Here is a 6,412-nt window from a genome sequence, read left to right as displayed (position 1 = left end):
TTACACATAAGTCCAAATATCTAACCATATACAAACTTGAAGCAGGACAGTCCCCCAATATTCCTTTGCCTAGCTGTTGTTTTCATTCACCATCCACTTCTTTTTGAGCAACCATCTACCCAAGGCACGGTGTAGCAGCAACTGGCATGTCGTTACTAGCATCCCGTATTCTGAAAACCAGAATGACAAGCACTCCAAGCATGAAACTACTATTACAGATTACCATCTGCAGTGAAGTTGTTTATTTCACAGGTTCTCAATCAGCTTTTTGTTTGGTTAATTTTTTGAACTGTTTTCTTCGTGTCAAGTACATTATTTTCTGCTCTAATCTTTATGATTTCCTCCCATCTTTGGGCTCTGGGTTTGGTTTGCTCTTTTCTAGATGTCGGAAGTGTACCATTACGGTGTCTATTTGTTCTCGTTCTGTTTTCCTAATGTGTGAGTTCACAGCTATGAATTTCCCTCCTAGCAATGCTTTCCTTGTGTCCCATAAATTCTGATAATTTTTGCTTGAATTTTCATTGAATTGTAGGTATTGTTGAATTTCTTGTTTAATTTCATCTGTGACCCATTGGTTGCTGAGTAGGTTGTTGCTTAATTTCCATGTATTTATGTTTTTTTCTGGTTTCTTTTGTCATTTATTTCCAGTTTCATTGCACTGTGGTCAGATAATTTCTGTTTTCTTACATATACTAAACATGAGGTATGGACCAGTATGTGGTCTGTTTTAGAAAAAGACAAATGTGCTGCTGAGAAAAATGTGCATTCATCTGTGTTTGGGTGGAACACTTTGTATATGTTCCCCAAGTCCATTTGTTTGAATTCTGTTAATTTTTTGCTAAGTTTTTGTCTGGGTGACAGATTTTTTTTTGGGATAAGTGATTGTTAAGGTCTCCTGTTAAGATTGTGATATTGGATATTAGATTTCCATTTCCATTAAGATTTGTTTTACATATTTGGGTGGTTTTGTGTTTGTTGCATACATCTTTATTAGTATTACTTCTTCCTTTTGAATTGTTCCCCTAACCAGTATAGAGTGGCCTTATTTATTTTGCTTGATCCTTGTTGGTTTGAGGTTGAGACTGTCTGAGAATAGGATTTCTACCCCTGCTTTTTTGTGAGATGCTGGGCCGTGTAGTATTGTTTTACAACCTTTGAGTTTCAGCCTATGAATGTCTTTATGAGTTAAATGTGTTTCTTGTATACAGCATATTGTTGGATTTTGTTTCCTAATCCACTGTGTCAGTCTATTTCTCTTAATTGGTGAATTGAGTCCATTTACATTGATTTTTGTATTTGAGATTTTTTGACTTTAGAATGACATGTAATTTACGTGTTGTGATTTACTTATTTTTTTCCTGTGTTTAATTGTTTGCCCTATTTAGTTGGTTTCATTTGATCTCATTAGTGGACTTCTAATCATTTTGATCCCTCACTAGTACGTCTTTCAGTAGCCTTTGTAGGGTTCGCTTTGTCATCTTGAAATTGTTTAGTTGTTCTTTGTCACTGAAGTATTTCACTTCTCTATTAAACTGGAAAGTGAGTTTTGCAGGGTATAGTAGTCTTGGTTGGAATTTGTTTTTATAGAGGACTTGAATTACTCTGCTCCATGCTCTTCTTGCCTTAATGGTTTGTGTAGAGAAATCAGCCGTAATTCTGATTGGTTTTCCTTTAAATGTGATCTGCTTCTTTTCTCTAGCACTTTTCAATATATTATTCTTGAGGTGAATTTCTGGGATCTTCACTATTCTATGTCTCTGTGTGTTTTTAATTGGGTTGATGTTATTTGGTGTTCTGTATGCTTCAGTTGTTACCTCAATGTCAGCTTGTTTCCTCATATTTGGGAAGTTTTGTGATATTACTTCTGCCCATATTTTTATTTATTTATTTATTTGTTTATTTGTGTGTGTGTGTGTGTGTGTGTGTGGCCAGCTCAGCCCACCAAGGGGCGGGGCAGGTTGGCATATGGTGCTGGGGGATTGAACCGCGGTCCCTGTGCTTTGCTAAGCTTGTTCTAAGTAGGTGCTTTAGACCACTGAGCCATCTCACCAGCCCCTGCCCATATTTTTTAAATGTCCTTTTTATTTACTCCTTTCTCATTGATACCTATTAGTCTCACATTGTTCTTCTTTGCATCATCTTGCAAGTGATGAAGTATTTTTTCCTGCATCCTCGTTGTTTTTTTTTTCATCCTAGTTGTTTCTTCCAGATGTTTTCTTACCTTTCACTAGCTGCACCAGTGTTTTCAAGATCTGGTACTCTGTGTTAACATTCACTTTAAACGATTTTGCAAGCTTTCTACTGAGATTTTAATTTCCTCTCTATCTCTTTGACTCTGCTTCATGCAATCTATTTTTTTTCATGTAGTGCTCATTCAAGGAATCCGTCATTTTTCTAATCTCCTATAGTTTGTTTTATCCATGTCTTCTTTAGAAGCAATAATTCTTTTTCTGCAGTGTTTTTTTTTCAGATTATGTTTCTTCTTATATTTCTGTAGTTGATTCTTTATTTCGGATGCTATGATTTCATAGAATTCTTTTTTTGTTTCAGAAAATAATTCTGCTCTGAGTTGCTCTATAACTTTCTGCTGTTGCTTATTTACTATGGATGCTCTTAATTCATACATTTGAGCTGAGCTCATAGAAAGGAATTCAGTTGTGAGTTCCTCTGTAACTTTCTGCTGTTGCTTGTTTACTATGGACACTATTAATTCTCAGATTTGTGCTGAGCTAGTGTCCTCTGCACTTGTTCCGTGTGGGAGTTGCGTTTCTTCCATATGTTTCACGATTTGATTCTTTACTGCAGATGCTATTAATTCAGGGATTTTTTTTTTCATTTCCAATCTGAGTTCCTCTATACCTTTCTGTGGTTGTTTCTTTATTTCAGAATCTGTTGATTCATTGCTTTCAGCTGTGCGATTCCCAATTTTTTCTTTGCTAGTGTCCTCTGCACTTGTTATGCGTGGGCTTGGGTTCTGAGATTGCATTTTGCTCCTCCTCATTGACATTTTGTGTAGCACTGTCTTCTGAACTTTGCTGTAGAGCTTTGGTTCAGTTATAACCTTTGCACTTACTGAAATTCAGGTGCAGATCTACCAAGTTTGAATTTACCCTGCTGTGCCTGGCTTGAGTCCGGTTGCTTTGATTAGCTCCTTCCTGCTGCCGCCCTTGGGAGTGATCTTGTTGTCCCGCTCCGGCAAGATGTTCTGCTGCTGGACTAACTGGGTGGCTTTGTCCCTTACTCTTTCTTCATGGATTGCAGCTGCAGGATTTCACCCCTGGTCTGTACTCCAGGCCTTAGCTGAGTCTGGCAGGGACAAGTTGGAGTAGGTGGGAGAGGAAGTTCTCCCACACACTCACTGGGCTTGGGCTATGGCTGGATGTGGGGCTCCCCAGAACTTGGCAGATATCCTCACTGGGCGGGAGGGGTAGGGGTGTTCCTGCAGAGTGGTGTGCGGGGGCCCAATTTGGTGGAAGAGCTTCTCATCCAAGCTGTACCTGGGTGGGACTTGCAGGTTCCAGTGGTGCAGTGTTGCAGGAAGCTCTCCCACACTCTCAGCGGGCCTGGGGTATTACTGGAATCTGGGGGTCCCCAGAATGCGGCAGAAATTCTCACTTAGCGGGCATGGTGGGGAGGTCCTGTGCAGTGGTGGTGGGTGTTCCAAGGAGGTGGAAGAGGTTCTCCCCAACGCTTCACCTGGGCTGTGACCTGCAGTTCTCGCTGGCGCAGGATAGCAGGAAGCTCTCCCATACACTCACGGGGGCCTGGGCTAGGACTCTCATTGATTATTAACTGATATATTAAATTTCATATTTGTCTCATGTATGATTTTATTGATCATTTTTAGTATCAAGTTATGAATTTCTTTCTGTTTTTCCAGGCACTTCATTTTTTGTGGAATTAACTTTTTTAGGACTTGTTCAATATTATTATTATTATTGTTGTTGTTGTTGTTGTGAGCAGTGTTTATTGGGTAGCAGCTGAGAGTTCAGCGGTTGGTCTTGGCCACATGCTGTAGTTCATCCTTGATGGCATAGGAGTTCGAAGAGCCCTTTGCAGCACTGATGAGCTCATCTGCCAGGCACTCAGCAATGGTCTTGACGTTCCGGAAGGCAGCTTCCCGTGCACCCGTGCACAGCAGCCAGATGGCTTGATTCACCCAGTGCAGTGGCGACACATCTCCTGCCTGCAGCCTCACTGTCCATGCTGTTCCAATGCGCGTAGAATCCTCCTGAGGGCCACTGTTGATTGATGATGGTATTTACCACGACCTGAAGAGGCTTCTCGCCGGTGAGCAGTTGGATGATTTCGATGGCATGTTTTGACGATGTGCACAGTCATGAGCTTCTTGCCATTGTTGCAGCAGTACATCATCATGGAGTTCATGAGCCGCTCCACGATGGGGCACTGTGCCTTGCAGAACCGCTTGGCAGCATAGCGCCCGGCACTGTGGGGCATGTACTTAGCGTATTTCTCTTTCACTGCAATGTAATCCTTCAGGGAAACATCATTGATCTGTACATCATCGGTGCTCCACTTCCCAAAGAGTTTGATATCAGTGGTCTCGGCCACTGCTGATGCAGCTACCTCCTCCTCAGTCATCCTGAGAGTGCAGCGGGGTTTTCTTGGCCACTTGGTGTAGACCTCTCTGCACCTTAGCAGAGACCGGAAGAGTCAATATTTTATTATTTAAAAACAGTCTCACTATGTAGCCCAGTCTGACTCTGAACTCAGTGTGTAGGTAAGGCTATGAACATAAAACTTATGATCATCATCCTGTCTCATCCTTCTGAGTCCTGAGATTACACATAAGTGTCACAATGCCTATCTCTGACATTTTGAAGTTTTTGAGGCATTTTATTGCCTTGTTTTCTTATGACTTTGATGTTTCTGTTTGAGATTTATGGTTTATTTGAGTTGGAAATCTAACATTATTTTTAGTAACTGGCTTTCTCTTTCATGTACTCTTGACTTTTTGTGTGTGGGACTCAGACTGAAACCATCCATTCAACCTTTTCAAAGGAGTAGGTTAAATTTCTGATACTGAATGTTGAAGAGTTGCCACCTACCAGTAATATTAACATTTGAAGAAACTAAGTATATATCAACATATAATGTAAAACTTCTTTTAGGAGTTCTCTCCTTTTTGTACAACCCAAAAAGATAAAGGAATGGTAATAATATAGAATAAACCAGGAAAAAAATTGAGAAATAAGAATAAAATTATAAAAAGGAAAGACAAAAGAATAAAAAGAAAAAATAGATATAAATGATAACATTTACTAATGAGAGGTTATATGAGATGAGGAGAAAAAGGAAATAAGGAAGGGAATATAAATGATAACTGAGAGACAATATAGGAAAGCTGAATCCAATTAATAAGCTATCAGAAAAACAAAGTGAGAAATCCATGGTTGAAAGAGAATATGAAAAATACAATGTAAGATACTATAGAAGGAAAAGAGCACAGTTACATAAAAGCATGATCACCTACTCTAAAAGAAAATGGGAGAAAAATTTTAATGATAATATTTAAGAAAATTAGGGGAGGGAGGGAAAATTTAAGGGTGGGTGAGAGAAGAAAAAAAATAAATGGATATATATATATATATATATATATATAATGAACTTATAGAAGCACAAATTTAGCAAATATCATGAGACAACCCTTGGTATTAGAGAATATAATATGGCATGTTCATACACTATAGAAGCAAAAGTAACAAGTAGCAATTGTAGACACACACATCTCTCATCTTACACTTCCAAAAAGAAGCACCCAAAACAAAACTTCAGGTTCTTCCCCTGGGTCTGTATTTATAGTGGAGTCAATTATAGGACACTGTTTGATAAAATGAGATTGTGAACATCTTTTGTTTTTCTCCTTTGCATCTGTTCAAGGAGGCAAGCCCATTCAGAACAGGCCAGAGGCTCATGACAGCCCCTATCTTGTTTATGTACAGTCATATAGATCCACTTGTGTTTGGACTGCTTCATATATATTAACATAATCTTTTTTATCACTTAAAATGAGGTTGCCAGAAAAATCAAAGCTTTTGGCTTTAGATGACTGTCATATAGTGTGTGACATGACTTGAACATGGATTAAAGCTCCATACATTTACACATTTCATTTTCTGCCAGCATGGCTGTACAGTGTATCTGTTACTGTCTTTACTCTGAATGTTTTAGAAAAGATCACAGGGGGAATTGGTGAACCTGGTCTTTTTATTAAATGCCGTGAGTGTTTAGAATTCCCCAATCTCTACGGGGGCATTCTAAGACTCAGTTCACAACTCCCTTAGTTATTTTCTCACTTCTGAAACAAATTAAATGAGGAGAGGTATATTTAGCTCACATTTTGTAGAATTTTCAGTTCATAATCACCTGGCTGCAAAACAGGGTGGCACAT

General features: G+C 39.1%; 1 pseudogene; it reads right to left on the bottom strand.

Moving 5' to 3' along the window:
- Positions 1-3,988: 3,988 nt before the first annotated feature.
- LOC101587423 lies at positions 3,989-4,609 on the bottom strand (annotated as a pseudogene).
- Between the last annotated feature and the right edge of the window lie 1,803 nt (positions 4,610-6,412).

This window comes from Octodon degus, unplaced genomic scaffold, assembly GCF_000260255.1.
Source record: "Octodon degus isolate 3935 unplaced genomic scaffold, OctDeg1.0 scaffold00316, whole genome shotgun sequence".
Classification (NCBI taxonomy): Eukaryota; Metazoa; Chordata; class Mammalia; order Rodentia; family Octodontidae; genus Octodon; species Octodon degus.
The sequence above is the reverse complement of the archived record's forward strand: the minus strand, read 5'-3'. Positions and strand labels throughout refer to the sequence as shown.